Below are 17,067 nucleotides of genomic sequence, written 5' to 3'. Positions count from 1 at the left end.
GGAGAGAAGGCGAGGCCTGACAGCTTCTTGAAAAGCACAAGAATCAAGGACGAGCAAGAGGACAGAGAGTGGCTAAGAGAGGAGGGGAGAAAGCGCATACTCGCACTAGGGGAGAATGATAAAAAGGAAAACCATGTGCACAAGGATAAACAAGGGCTAAGAATGGGAGGGTAGGGTTGGGGAGATTATGATTCTAGGATGAAGATCAAAGATGAGTAAGATTATGAGTGATGTAGGAGCTACGATTATGATGGATTCAAGAGCTATGATTATGATTGACAAAGGAGATATGATTATGATTGATGCAAGAGCTATGATTATGATTTGATGCAAGAGCTATGATTATGATTGATGCAAGATTGGATATGATGGGATTGAGAGATTGGCTGGATCATGATGGCAGGATTGATTGGATGGGATGCTTGGATAGGATATGATTCTTGGATAAGATGGGATTCTTGGGTGAGATGGGATGCTTGGATAAGGATGGGATGCTTGGATAGGATGGGATGTTTGGATAGGATATGAGGCTTTGATAGGATGGAAGTGTGAAGTAATCTATTGAAGCTTGAGCGTGGGGGTGTTCCAAAGGGAAGCACCACCATGTAATTGAGCATTTATTTTAATATAGGAATATTGGATATATGCCAAGGTTACCAAGAACATCTAGGCCTTTGTACCAATATTACATAGGACTAACATGAAAAAAACATGTAAGGGTTGCCCCAGCATCACACATGAATCTTGGGAGAATCAGAGTGGGCACGATACTGGGTAACCCACAAGCAAAAGAAAAAAGAAAAAAATGAAAGACCTGATCAAGACCTTGTACTCGAATTGCCCCATTCGTAGCACACCATGATATAAAAGATCGTGGCGACCCAAAGGAGGGAACAACCCAAATCACTTGGAAGAGATACTTTAAGAATCAAGCTAGAAATCTCAAAAATAAAATAAATCAAAAGAAAATGTAAATCCATAAAAAAGTTAACCTTTTGCCAAAGAGATCGATAAGACTGGATACTGACAGACCAAGATCAGACAAGAGGAAGGATGCATCCTGCAAGGATCTATCGATAATATCGAGGACTAGGATGAGTTGGGCAAGAACTCTTTAGGACAACATTTTGATGACAAGGGATCTCATATGAGGATTCACTAAAGCACTTAACCAAGAGAACTGTAATTTGTGATCAAGTAGCAACTGACGCGAAGAGATGAGAGGTATAAAATAGGACCAAGATAAGGACCAATGGTCAAGGAATAGATAGCTGACAGATCCAAAGATGTACAAGGGATTATCGGACAAAAGCGCAGCATGATAGGATAGCGGTAGGAAAGATAGAGATGAAGAGATAGTGGATAGAAGGATTGGGATGAGGAGGTAGAGAAAAAGCATGGGATAAGGAGATAAAGGGGATGAAAATCTCAAAAGGAGAAGATGGTTTGTGAAAATCTTAAGATAGTGGGAATAAGAAGGCTCAAGATGATAAGAGAGTGGATGAAAAGCTTAGGATGAGAGGATAGCGAATGGAAGCTCAGGATGAGGGATAGCTAAGGGCAAGATACCAATGACAAGGTATATACTAGGTGATGGAAAGATGGAGGTAATGCTAGGAGATGCAAGGATAGATGAAAAAGGGAATAATGGATAGAGGGAGTTGGGTAGAGGAATGCCAAAAGATAAGGATTGATGGAAAGATGGATACGACACGGTCTCCAAGGAATAGAGTGCCCCCAGTTATAATATACTATTCAAGAGGATTTTTTATGAGGGATGCAGTAGGATTGAATATTGGTCAACAAGAGGATGAGGGAGATAGGATGGAAGCTAGGATATGAAAGGTTAATGAGGTAGAGGATAAGGAGGATGGGTGGATTAGGGATAGGTGGATACAAACTTTGATGGAAAATGGATGTCAAAGGGATGACCAAAAGCATGTATCTAGTGGTGGACGTTATTTCTATCAAGATCCAAAGGAGGATGGTGGGTGAAATGGATAGGACATGGTTGGTATGGTGGGATGAGATGGGTATGATGGGTGATGGAACGTGCCCCCAAGTGTGCAAAGCATTTGGATGGAGGGATTACGCATGATGCTTGTTTGCCAAGTTTTCACCATGGTACTTGTCCAAGGCGCTTGAATTGCCAAGTTTTCACCATTGGATGATTTTTTTGTTTTTATATTTTTTATATTTTATATTTTATATTATTTTATTTTATTTTTTGACTTTTTTGAATTTTTTGATGCATTTTTACTCATAGATGTTGGTACGATGGATGGAAAAGGATTGGATTGAACAAGTGGAATGGTGGGTGGGAGTTTGGCAGATAATGGATGCGAAGACATAATTCTTGTGGGTAAATGGATAAGGAATTCGAAAAGATCATCACCAACACACACCTTGAGAGGTGATAAAGTAGTGGGAAATATGGTATTAAGCGAGGTTGAGGAGAAAATGGAGGAAGAGAAAGATAAGGACTACAAGTAAATTTGGAAGATGAAGGATGGGAAATTTAAGATAAGAAGCATATGGACTAAGAGTGGGTTGGGGGGATGAAGGATGCATATATGGGGATTTGGATAAAGGATGGATGGATGAAGCTTTCTGAGTAGCATGAATGGATGCCATTTGAGATTTTTCTTTGAGATGCATTTCTTTTATGAGCATCTTGGTTATCCACATGATTTTTTACTTTTTCAGCTCAGGCCTTTGTGGCCTCTTGACTTTTTCTTTGATTTGGATCAAATGTTTCTCTTCTTGAACATGTATTTTAAAAGAGACATGTTGAGACTTGGATTTTTGTGGATTTTTGGATTTATGCTTTTTGATTTTGGCATCCAATATGCTTTTATTAGCCATGGTATGGGAACAAGAGCATGGATGAGATGGAGGGATAATGGATGGAGTGATAGGGTTTAAAGGTTGGAAGGGATTCAAGGGTGAGTGCCTTTGATGATCTAGCTGGTGGATTTGAGGGGATGGAAGGATAGATTGGAACATAGGATATGGATGGATATAATTGCACAAAATAGATGCAGGGAATGAATGATATGGGCCCAAAATAGATGGAAACAGGGAAGGTGTAGGTCCCACAATAGATGGAGGAGATAAAGGATTCATATTAGGTATATAAGGACCCAAAAAGGATGGAAAGGGTGGAGGATTTGGATAAGGGGTATATGGACCCAAAATGGAGGGTTGAAAAGAAGTAGGATAAGGGCCCAAAATAGAAACAGAATAAGATGGATGTGAACTTTTGGGTGGAGATGGAAGGACTTGCGACCATGTAGGAATAGCAGGGATACCAACATCTAGAGATACATTTTTATTTCTTTCTTTAATATGATGTTCATTTTTTAGAACACAAGATGTGAGTCAATTACTAGCTGAAGGAGTCAAAGTTTTAGATATGATAGTTAGTCCTTCTTCTATGGATCTATCATCATGGATTATGGGAGATGTATGATCATGAAGCAAAGGGGATGGAAGGATAGGATCTTGAGTTGGATGGGTTGATGGAAAAGGATTTTGAGATGGAGTAGGTATGATGGTAGGATTCAGATATGGAGGGGGTGGTAAAAGTGGATCATGTAGGGGAATAAGTGGGATGGCGGGATCTTCTTTTGTGTTGGGGGATATTTCAACATGCTTTTGGACAAGATCTTGACAAGAATGGGTGGGAGTGGATGGTCTGATAGGAGAAGTATGGATGGTCTTTTTAAGTGAGGTAGATGGATGGGTAGGAGGTTCTTCAATGGGGATAGGTTGATGGGGAATGGACTCAATAGGTTTGTTACATGGGATTTGGATAATGTTAGGAGGAGGAGATGTGGATGGGATTTGGAGGGATTCGATGGATGGGAGGTAGGAGATGGAAGGGGATTGATAAGTGGGGTGGATGCAATAGGGATGGTAGATTTAGGATGATGTAAGAGGAGTGATAGGGGTGGGAGAGGGAGTTGCTTTGGGTTTCTTTGTAAAATTCCTTGGAGACGAGTGTGTTGGAATGGGAGGAGTAAGGGGATTGAGGTGATGTGTTGTATGACTAGGATTGGTTGGAGGATTTGAAAAGGGGTTTGAAGGATATTGGGATGGTGGATTTGGACTAGGGATGTAGCTACTAGAATTGTTCTGGAATGGTGGAGGTTGGGAGATGAAGGTAGAGGAAGATGGAGGTATGACTGATGTATAAGAGGAAGATGTGGGTGCAATATAGGAAGGAGGTTAGGATGAGGATAATAATGGATTTCCCTTGTCAAAGGCATGGTAAGGAGTACTAGTGGGTATGTTTGGAGGAGGGATGGAGCAATTTGGAGGAATGATTGGATTTGGGAGGATGTTGGGAGTAATATCTCTAAGGCTTTCAATATATCTGTCATAGTTGACAAGATCATCATCATCATTGGAATAGGATGGAGTGGGAGAAAAGGTGGGATGAAAAAACTCATCATAATAGGATTGTGACATGATGTTGTGATGATGAGCTAGGTGGGGATGAAATGTTACTAGTCTAAGCTTGGATGAATCTCAGATGAGGTAGTGACTACGCTAAGTATGCCTTTCATTTGGGTTGAATGATTGACCAATGGTTGGGTTGTTGCAAATGGACTTGCTAACAACCGTTTCAAAGGATAGACAAGTGATCTCTTTAGCAAAATGATTTGATTTTTTTTTTTTGAAACATGGGGAGGATGTTGAACACTCAAGAATGTCAAACACACCAATAGCCCTATAAGGTTTGCTAGGATATACAAGATTAGCTAGAGGTATCCTCGATATATGCAAGGTATGCGAGGCCCAAATCTGTAGATGAAACCAAAAAGATGCCACACAGTCGAGAGGATCGGTAACCCACTTCTCCTCTTTCACTTTTCGAGGGTATAAAGTTCCTTGAGGCTTAGCCCGAGTGACAAAATCTTGTTCCCAAGAGAGGTGTCTTTGGATTCACCTCTCGATCTTTATACTCCGCTGGAACGCTGGAGTTGAGGTCATCCCAAGGGGTGATGAAATCCCCAAGCAAACCCCCTAAAACTAAAAACAAGGTTTTGGATCCTAGTCTTATGCACCCAAGATGGCCCACAAAGGCAACAAGGAGAGAGAATATTTACATGACCTTGGGCTAAAAAGCAGAGTTCTTTCACTAACTGATTCTTAGATTGTTTGATCTATTGAAAACACAAGTGATTAAGATATAGATGTTCAATTCCAACTTGATAGCATCGTCAACATAATGGAAATTGAGAGATCGTCAACATAAGTAAATTGCGCGCATGAAAGCTTTTAAAAAGGAGGGAATAAGAACATTTTCACTTTAGAGCATTCGAGATTGAATGAAGTTCATTTTAAGCACCAAAGTTAAAGTGTGTTGATTTGCAATGTTCTTTAATACCCAAAATCAAATGTTCATCGCATTCATTCTTTTTAACCTTTAGCATCCAAGATTGTGTTGATAATGCATTCCAATGAAAATTTTATGTTTTTAATCCATGGCATTCAAGATTTGATTTGAGCAACATGCATTCAAGGACAAGTGTTTAAACATTCAAGTTCATTTTAGCAACATGCATTAAACCATGTAAGGAGAACCTGCAAGAAACATGGTTAGTGGTTTCATAGATGCTCCAATCTACAAAGCTACAAAAGCCAATTTGATTAGTCATCAAAAAAATCTCAAAAATCAAAGCTTAACTATGGGAAAAACAAAATCAACTTTTTTTGTTCTTTTTCATAGGCATAAAAATGCTTAGAAAAATCTCTATTTTTTTTATTTTTTTGATTTTTTGGCGATCCTGCAAGTTTGGTAGGAAAGCAATCCCATGTGCGAGAATGCAAGGAGAAGTAGCGGGATAGCTAACTTGCAAGTAGAACAACATTCTTGCGGGTTTAGGTAGCGTTCCCGCAGGTAGAACAGGGTTCCCACGGGTTTAGGTTGTGATCCTGTGAGTACAAAAAATTGGTGAAAAATTATAGAAAGACAAGCCGCAGGATAAATGACACAGAGCGATCTCGCGAAATAGCGATCTCGCGAAATAGCGACCCTGTAGGTTTATGGAGCGCATTCCAGTGGATAGATGGGTCAGCGGGATTGAAGGTGAAAGGTTAAAATTGTTCTTCTGAACACAGCTATTTTGGACAAGCGTTCCCGCAGGTTTTTACAACGATCTCGCTGCTAAAAACTCGCGTTCCCGTAGGAGTATTTGTTAGCGGGAATGCAGAGGTTATTTTTAATGAAACGTGGTAATAGTAGTTAGGAAAACAGTGATCCCACCTTTGCGGGTTCATGTTCTCGCAGGTTTATGAAAGCAATCCCGTGGTCGTGGGTTCACGTTCCAGGGGTCGCGGGATTGCAAAACAAGCAATTTTTGAGGTGTTCAAAAATGAAAAATGCTTAGATGGCTGGAAGCGCGATTTCCAAAGGATGACCTGCGTACTACAACAAGATCAGAAAACCTATCACAAAAACACATAAGAAAACAAGGTTAATTTGGCTAGTTAACAAAAAAAACTCAAAAATTGATTAGATTGACCCAAATGCGGGGTCCCATCAAGCGTGCCAAAATGTATACACTAATATGTTAGCAAGAAATACTAATCTATTTAAAAACCAAAGCATTAACTAACAAAATCAATATAAACTTCAAGAGAGACAAAGTGAGGTTCTCAAATGAGAATATGAGCCATGGATAGGCTCTCTCAATGAGGACGATCACTTGATTTGGAGATGTGTCTATTATGTGGATTTGGGATGTATGCTCAAGCTTCAAATTGCTTCAATGGTGGAATTTATGTGGATTTTGGTGTGGATATGTGAAATTGGTATGGATTTGGCTTCTCAAAATGGCATGGTAACTTTAAGGTTATGGATTGTGATTATTTTGCAAAGGGGAAAGATCCAATTTATAGGCGAGAGGCTTGAAGGACTGAGGGCTAAGATGCAAGGATGGAGAAAAGCTCATGGAGAGCTCAAATTGCATGAGAGAAGAGCACATGGATTGTGCTTCTTTACAGCCAATCAGGGAGTGACACGTGTCACAGGGTCATTGGTTAGAGCAAGAGGGGTAAAGGGGTCAACAAAAGAGGCTCAAAGCTCATAAAGACCCTCATAATGGCTTGTAAGAGCAATAAATGGGCTTGTAAGAGTCATTTATGGCTTTGTGGGAGCATTTATGGCTTGGTGGTTGGGATATTTTGAGGGAAGACTTTGGCTTGGCTTAGGAAAGTCTTAAGCTTGTTTAGGATTGTGCAAATGATTAAGCATAGGATTATAGATAGGCTTAGGATGAGGATGAAGACTTTCTAGAAGAGTCTAGAACTTCCTAGGATGAGGATAAATAAGTTTTAGGAAATAAATAAAGTTTATTTATTTCAAGAGTTTGGGTTAAGGAGATATTTATTAAAACATTTTTAATAAACATGAGGATTAATATTTAATCTTAATTAAATATTTTGAGTTGGGATTAGGGTAAGGAAATGATGGGATTAGCCTTTAGTCGAAATTAAAGAAGGATTAGAAGATTTTGGAAGAGGTTAGTGGTCTTAAAGAAATTGGCCAAGTTTTGGGCAAAAAATATATAAATTATTTATTTTGGGATTTTTTGGTCAATTTATTAATTAAATAATTAATAAATAAGGAAATAATTTTTAAATAAGATTTAAACATTTTTGGGAGGGATTCCTTAATTAAATTTTTTAAATTAAGATAAAGGGATTTAATGGCATAAAAATTAATTAATTAATTAATTAATGATGATGTCATCAAGGACTTATTCAGAAAATAAAAATACTTTATTTTCTAAAGGATTTTAGGTGTCGACAATAATAATATCATCCACTACACATGTCATAGGGTATGCAATAAGAAATATAAGCACATCAATATAAAATATTACATCTTGTAGGATCTTAAGATACATTCAATACATAGATACATCAAATGAATAGAAGTCTCCAAGATAAGAACAAGGATAAAGAAAGATAATCAAGGTTGAAAAGACACTCAACCAATACCAACGCTACATACAAAATTCAACCATAGATACCAAGTATGAATCAATTTCCAAAATAAATACATATAACACTAAAGGAATATTCCTTTCCAAGCCAAGCACCAACTATCAAAAGCACAACATCCAACAAATAACTAATTATCTTCAAAGAGAGTAAATCCTTAATTAATAACTCCAACAATAAATACACCACTAGAGGCAAATACTAAAAATCCACAGAGGAGACTTAGGATAGAAACTAGGGAGTGTCATCATATGGTCAAACTACTTGAGTTATCCTCGACTAGTCTCTCACTAGACCCTAGACCCTCAATCACTGATTTACCATGGGCTAGTGGTTATGGACCTCGGACCCTCAACTTGAAACATGTGGAACCACATTTCTCTCTCATGAAAATGAGAAAATTAGTCATACCTCACACTAGGTATCATCTCATTCTCATCCTTAGCCTATAAAAGAACTCAAGGCATGAAAAATGAAATATGTCTTTTACTTATCTTTTTAATTTATCTCAAGGTATGGGAGAGGCAAGATTTTAATTACTATGCTATCATTTTTTACACAACTTACGATAGGTTACCTTGGTACTGACCACTTAAAGGTCACAAACCCCTATTGTAAGTTACCCCAATAGACATGCACCTAGACAACCTCTCATAAGTTTACAAACCACAATTGTGTCCCATACCACAAAAGGAACAAAGATCAAGTATGGTTCCATAACAAGTAGCCCAAAAAAGCACTAGTTTTCAAATTCAAAGCAACTCATAAAACATAAATCTTGATCCAAAAGATAAAGTTCACAATGTCTTCTAGTCAAATAATCATCATAAAGAAAATCTCAAAATTTGCCTTGGGTGCACATCCTATCTTGGCCAACTAAACAACCTACAAAGAAAACCATCACGAAAATAAACATCACAAGATTGTAAATAGTTTTTAGAAAACACATAACTTTTAAGCCATATGATTTTATTCCATCATGTTTAATGTTTAGATTGGACCATAAAGATGTGCCTAGTATAATAAAGTAAGAATATACATGTTTAAACAAATTATTAGGCTAGTATACTTGTTTAAATGAATAAGTATTTAAAATTCAAATCTCTTTGTGCATATAAAATGTCATGCAAGATTATCATGTTATTAATTTAAATAATATTAAATCATAAATTAATTAATTAATTACATAAATATATATTATTTTGACTAAGTAAAAACAAATTTTAAAGGACCTAAAACCTTTTACAAAGTAGTTAACAACAAGAGCAAAGAAGCCCAGAAGTACTGTGCATCAGCACCAAAAAGTAGAACTAACTAAGACCAAAAATCTTAATACAAACAAAAAGAAAAGACAACAAAAAGAAAACAAAAAGCTAGCAAAAAGATAGCTATAAGGTCTTTAGTACATCAACAACCTGATCTGCAAGGATATTCATGCTAACCACAAAGGCCTTTAGATCATTCATTTTCTTTGGCTTCCATGATCTCAGTCTTCTTAGAGTTAGCCATGGTTTATTTGTTGGGTTCATGTTCCTCTTTCAAGTCCTTTAAGCTTTGAACTCTCCCCTATTCCAGTTTGTCTAGCAAAGTGTTAATTTTTTCCACCATGGTCTTCAAGATGGAGCAACTCTAATCAGCAAGTTTCTTAACTGCCTTCTCAGTGTTGACCACTCTATTATCCATGCCATCCAGCCTTTTCTACAAATCTTTCATCTTCTATTCCATAGCTCTGTTATTGGCTTCCAATGGTGGAATTCTCTTCATAAGATTCTTAACCTCTTCTTCATATATTGTTAAATTTCATATTAATATCAATTTCATTTTTAGAATATTAATTTGACTTCTAATTAAGTCCAATATTAATATTTACATTTCTTTTCATTCATAATGCAACTATAAATAACTCAAACTTGAAATATGATCTTACTCATAATATCAAGTAATTATAACTAGATAACTATTTAATGAACTCCACTACAACTTCTCTTAAAATGTAACTAGATCATAATTATATTCAACCATTAGTTTAACTAACATTACATAAATAGAAACATTATAGTTTTTCTTCAAACTTACTTAGCATTTATTTAATTTTCAAAATAAATAATAATACTTTTTAATTTTTTAAAATTTTAAAATAAATAAATAATGACATTTTTTATTTTTTATTTTTCTATATATATATATATAATTTATATTTTCTAATAATATGCAAGCAATTATTATTTTTACATGTCCAAGATCTCTTGACACATGGAACATGTATATGTTTAGTTATTACATGCTTTTCCCTGAATTACTCTTTTATTTTTCTAATAAATGTTGTAACCAAACTTATCTTAACTATAAGAAAAATAATTATCTTTATTTAGAAAACTCATGATAATTATATTGTTTTATGACAAAATTTAAAGTTAAAACCTTAGCTGATTTAATTTGTTGTTTTCCTCCAATATTCTATAATTGTATTTCTCCAAAATTAGTAATGGGGTTTAAAAGAATACAGTCATAATAATTTTGGAGATTTCTTCTACTTTTTTCCTTAATCAATTTTTTCTTATCAATAAATTTCCTTTTCTAAAATCTACAACATAATTCTTCTTCCAAAATCAATACAATAAATTTATAAGCATTATGCAAGCACCCAAGAAGACATAAAGTAGATCATAGATCTTTCAGTGAAATTCTACAATGGGTTTTCAAACCCTACCTCCAAACAATAACTAAAATCTAAGACAATCTATGCATGCATGCAAATCGAGACCTTCTGAAACTTTCAACAATTCTTTTCCTCCAATTTTGAATTTGTTCTTCCAAAATTTGTGCATTAAAATATGAACTACACACCCTCTAATAAAGAGTCATAACCCTAACTAGAGTTTCTATTCTCCAATTCCTAAAAAGCCACTAACTTTATTAAAACATAAATATTTTAATTGTTTAATTCTTTCATACAAACTTTAAGCCCTTTTTAATCAAATATTCTTTTATTTTCATTTCCCCACTTAATTATTTATGCAAAGCACTTTCTAAAAGCATAATTTCTTATTTTAATGAAGAACAATAAATAAAGTCTATTATTTAAATATAACTCTAATTTAATTATTATTAATTAAATAACTACAATGAATTAATATTAAATCTTAAATATTTTAATTCTTTTTATCCAATTTCACAAATTAGACTTTTAAATAAAATATTTTAAATTAAAACATATATTCAAAATTTTAATGAATCAAATATCATCTTATTTTAATATTTTTTTTCTTTTTAAATCAAATAATATCTAACAACCCAAATATCAATGATGAATCTAAATATCAAAATCAAATCATTTACCAAGTAAATTACATAGCCAAAATCACATAAAAACAGAGGCAAGACCGACCAAAGTTAAAATCACTCAACACATGCAAAAGAATAATTAAGGGTTTCAAAAGGGTAGATAGTCAAATACAAGTCCTCCTTCTCAAGACTAGTAATTAGACTATGACCGAGATTGGATTTGAGTATTATCTCCTCAGTTTTACCATTGAGTTATTGTGATAGGGCACACTCATCCTAACAATTTAGGGAAGTTGATGTCTGGTACTAGTAACCTGCATGAAAGATGAGTGCATGTACATGTGCATATATATCTAAGCTAAACACACAATGAAAGGGAGTGGTACATTGTGTAGATCCTAACTAGAAGGTGACTACAACTTTGTCCCTCAAACACATTATTCACATCAGATAGAAATGTCAAATATATTGCACACCATACACATGTTTGTATGGGATAAGTGACATAATTATTCACGAGTACAAATCATCACATATTTAGATGTAACAACTCATTATCATGAATCTAAAATAATCATCATCTAAAGATATAACATATGACATCACCAAGAGAGAAATCACATTTACTGACTAAGAGTAATTAAAGTATTGTTAATATGCAAGTAATCATAATCATCAAATATAACATGTAAAATATATCAACTAAGTAATCATCACTGATATAAAATCTAATCACAAAGTAGTGTTATATCATAATAAGTCAAGATTATCTAAAACTACCACATCAATGAAATAGGTCTAAAAGAGTTTGACAATCAGAATAAATAAATAAAACTATGGGTGGGTATTACAAGGTTAGATGAATGATATCAAATTTAGAGGGAGTCTAATACTTCATCAAAGAAAACCTTATACTAAGAGGTTAGAAAAGTTGATATCGGACTTAGAGGGAATTTGATTTCATGTAAACTTTTGATGTCATGTGTGTGACTACTTTATTTTATCTAGCCTTCACCCTATGCACATCATGAGGAAGTGAATTTTTTTGAATGATCATCACTTGTATTTAGGAGTTATTGGAAGGTGATGATCTTACAATAACTTAAATCATGATATACATTTTATGCAAATGTTGAAATAGATCATGATGGATGGATCTTGTAAATCATCAACTAAGTGTTAGATATCATTCACTTGGCAGTATATTAGTTCCTTGTATAGATATATTTTGAGTACTTGGTGAATATCATGTGTTGTTATTCAAAAAGGCCAATACTCTAAGTATTTGGTGAATATCATGTGTTGATATACTAAAAGGAAAATACTCATGATATATCAAATGTGATATCAAAACAATGGAGATCATTTGATCAAAGATATCCTTAAATTTTTCCATTTTGAATATGACCAATGGTGTAATATTTATGTGTTTTATCCTTCTCCATTGAGAGGGAGTGTTAAAGTTATAATTTAGTCAAATAAATTAAATTGTATATATGAGATATATAAATAATTTATGGAAAATATTATATATGCACAATAATTTAACTTTTATGTGTGTGTGTGTGTGTGCGCGCACATGCGCGTGTGTGTCTGTGTGTGTGTTTACCTTGATATAAATTATTGTGATGATACAACATAATTTATGAAGTGTTGAATAGGCTTCATATTATCGAGCGACTAGATTGATTAAGTGACTTTTTTTTGTGACTCCTCACTAGGTCACACCTATTGGAGACTCCCACCACCATATTAATATCAAGAGTTTGTCTGCAGCAAAGATCATCAACTAAATACATAATATAGACATCTTCAACAACAACTTAAGCATAGATACAACCTAGCATACTTGTCATTATTTGTTATTGAATATTTTATTTAAACCTGCTAACATTGCATATATGTAGTCTAGAATTTCTTATAAAATTCTGAGCAATACTAATGCAGAAGATATTATACATTGCATAAGCACATGTGCATAACTGAATAAATATGATAAACATTAATATTATCAAATATTTAACAACTAAAAAGGGAAAACACTAACATAAATCTTATATCTCTTGTCACTTACTATTAATTTTTAAGTGACTCAACATCTAACGAATTTCTCAATCACCTCTAGAATTGTAGACAAACCTAAACAAGGTATAAACTATAAAATCTCTTACAAATAAAAGTGGAAAATATTAGCTTAAATATTATATCCTTCTACACTTATTATTAAGTTCTAGAGGCTCAAAATCTAAAGAATTCCTTAGCAACTTGTATCTAAAGCCTCTAGAAGTGGAGACCAATCTAAATAAGGTGTAAACTATAAAATTTCACCTTATAACTAATTGTTGGAAATTTGATTGAAAAGCCTCATTGTTGTTGAAGATCAAAGAGGGAGAATGATGTAAAAGAATGTTTTCAATCATTTTTTTGTCATTGATGTCAAACCTACTATTTGTAGGGATGATATTTGCTTATAAGATCTAAGTACTATCACTTAGTTGATTGATGAAGAGGATTTGATCAACAAGATGTAACAAGAGCACCTAAGGGAAAGGTTGAGTTATGATGTTGTAATTAAGTGCAAGGATTAGTTAAGACAATGGTTAAGTAATGTATTGATGACATACTCAAGGATATAGAGGGTGGTCACACTTAGAAACATTGGAGGAAGAAGTTGTAACAAGGTTGATTGCAAAGCTTAAACTAAGATCTTTAGTGGGTGTCGAGCAAGTTAGTTGAAGTCGAGAAAATTCCCAATAGAAGCCGAGTAATAGAAATTCCTAGTATGTGCCAAGTGATCTTCATGTGCCTAGTGAAGATTAGGTGCCAAGCATAAGAAAATTTTTAGTTGGTGCCAAGTGATCTTCAAGTGCTGAGCATCAAGAAAAATACAGTTGATGTCGAGTAACACAGTATGTGTGGAGCACCAGTATTTCAATAGTGTAGAGCTATTGCATTATTTCAAAAGATTCACCAAATCTAAGCCGACATAGTGGTTACATTGAATTTTGTGAACGAGTTGGAAGATAAGGATGATGAGTTGGAGGCACATGATCTGATGTAAGCCATTTTTGGGCGAATTCTAAAGGATTATTCATGAAGTTTCTAGAGGAAATAGAAAATGGGTTAGATGCAATGAATCCTACCTAATCCATGTGAATTGAAATTGAAGAATCGAGTGGGAAATGGTACTCCAAGATTTCTATTTAAGAATTCATAGACCAAGAAGCAAAGAGTTGCTAATATTGTTGCTACTAAAGAGCCAAATCTGCAAAGTGGTTAGAAGGGTGTCAAGGAGGAGACATCTAGGAGAAGGAAGAGCATAGAGGTTTTGCTTCTACAATTGGTCATGAAGATATGATTGCATTGGTACATTGAGTGTGGAGACTCAAGTAGACAAAGCTTGAAAGGAGGACAAGCTATCAAGAGTTGCAGAGATTGAAGGCCAAGCAAGGGTATGAGCTAAGAAGTCATATGAGATCTGCAAGATAAGTTACATGTTGTAGTCAGGTCAAGATTTTCTAATACTCTCTAGCAATTGTATTAGATCTAAAAATCCTATGGACTTAGGTTGGCCTAACAGCCATTTGTAAATCCTTTAATAGGGTGGCATTCCAAGTGAATGTTCTAAAGTCCTTTAACCAGGCCCACTTCTAATAGGGTGGTTAAATCCTCTAACAAGGTCACATTTAATAGTGTGTTGTAAGCCTTTAACAAGGCAAGCCTTTCACAGGGCATCACTTTAAAAGAGTGAGAATTGAGTAGCATGTTACTAGTGGTTTTTCCCAAATTGGGTTTCCACATAAATCATTGCATCATGTGTTGATTCCTTATGTGTTATGCTTGCATGTTGATTTACAATAACTTGCTAATTAGATAAGTTAAAGCTTGAATGGTTGAATGGGTTCACAAAAATTTGTGAAAAGTTTGAATAAGACATTTGGACCTTGAATAACTGATTCACACCCCCCCCTTCCTCTCAGTTATTCTAAAGCAATTCTAACATTAATTTATATAAAAAATATTTTGTTGATTTGTATTCTATTCTATTACTAGAAGATAAAAACTTGGTGAATTTGAGTGGGCTAGTAGTGCTAGAGTTCTAAATTTGAAGGCAAATAATGGAGTTGGCATTATCATTCAGTAGTAGTGGGGGAAATTTGGGTTTGGCATAAAGATCAAAATAATTAATGTTGTTGGCAATATGGAACGTTAAAATTAGAAAAATTATTTTTTAATATTTGTGAATGTATACATGTCTAGGTGGTTTCTTGCATTTCATGTACATAAATTCATTACAAAATTATGACCAAGAAATATTTGAATTGTGTCTAAGATGGTGGAGGGAAAATTATATTTTAAAAAATTATTCAATCAAAAGGTGGTGAATGAACAAGCCATGGGACAAATATTGCATGAAACAAAGAGATTTGACTACTTCTCATGATGATAATATTCGTCAATTCATTGATACACTTGACCCATGCAAATTGTCAACTGACAAAAAATCACCTCTAAAAAAATTGTTAGATCTAACAAGGGCTAAACTACATGGAATAAAATGTAAAATATATACTAAGGTTGTTTTATCATAATGTTGATGTACACCCATCAAATAATCCCATTCAATACTCAACTAAGACCACTACATAAGCACAATGTTAACCTTACATTAACAATCATTAAGCATCAAAACTAAAAACACAGTCTAATAACATAAACATAATTTAAGCTACTAAAGTCTTAATAATAGTCCTAAGAGCTATTACAAGTCTTAATAGTATTAAATTGTATATTACTATACATAAACAACAAAAAATCAAGAACCTTAGCACGCTTATTGACGGTCATTAATATTAAAAACTAAGACTAGTATAATTGACTTTTTAATATCGATATGCTAGTATCCCTACACACACACATACATATATACACATACATACATATATACACATATACACATATATGTATATATGTGTGTATGTGTATGTGTGTGTGTGTGTGTGTGTGTGTGTGTGTGTGTGTGTGTGTGTGTGTGTGTGTGTGTGTGTGTGTGTGTGTGTGTGTGTGTGTGTGTGTGTGTGTGTGTGTGTGTGTGTGTGTGTGTCTATATATATATAGACACACACACATTTTATACATGAGACAAATTTGCAACTCATAGAGTGGAGTATTAGACCTTCATAATAAGTGTGTGCAAAGTATCACCATCCTCTGAAGGAGGATAAATTAATTTGCTTATTAAGGAATTACCAAAAAATGACTTATCCTCACACATGAACTCAAGGACAAAAGAATTGTAGGGATCCTTGGAATATCCCTTTTTTAATACATCTAAATAAATATATTTTTCATAACACCCCCACCCATACTTAAGGAGTTTACATCAATGAATGGCAACCCCAAATTATTACAATAAAAATTCCATAGTACAGTATCCACATATTGATATTCATATTTTTAACTCAAATGAGAGATTGAATGACACTAATTGGAGATAAATCCAAGTGCTTACTTATTGTCTTCTTTCACTAGAGGCTTGATTAGGTGCATGGTGAGAATGCATTCAAGAGTGTATGAAAGAACCAAGAGAAATGAATTGTCCATTTTGAATGTACTGTTAGATGTGACTTGAATCAAAAAGAATTTCCACAAGTAGATTACCCATAATTGAGATCTACTCAAGTGGCACACATTAGTATAATCTTTTAAAATATACCATTATTTACATCATAAATTTACTTTAACTTTAACTAATATTTGTAGCTT

The sequence above is a fragment of the Cupressus sempervirens genome, chromosome 7 (genome assembly GCF_028749045.1).
Source record: "Cupressus sempervirens isolate cs-2001-9-10 chromosome 7, ASM2874904v1, whole genome shotgun sequence".
In the NCBI taxonomy this organism is placed as follows: Eukaryota; Viridiplantae; Streptophyta; class Pinopsida; order Cupressales; family Cupressaceae; genus Cupressus; species Cupressus sempervirens.
Note: the sequence above shows the minus strand (reverse complement) of the source record.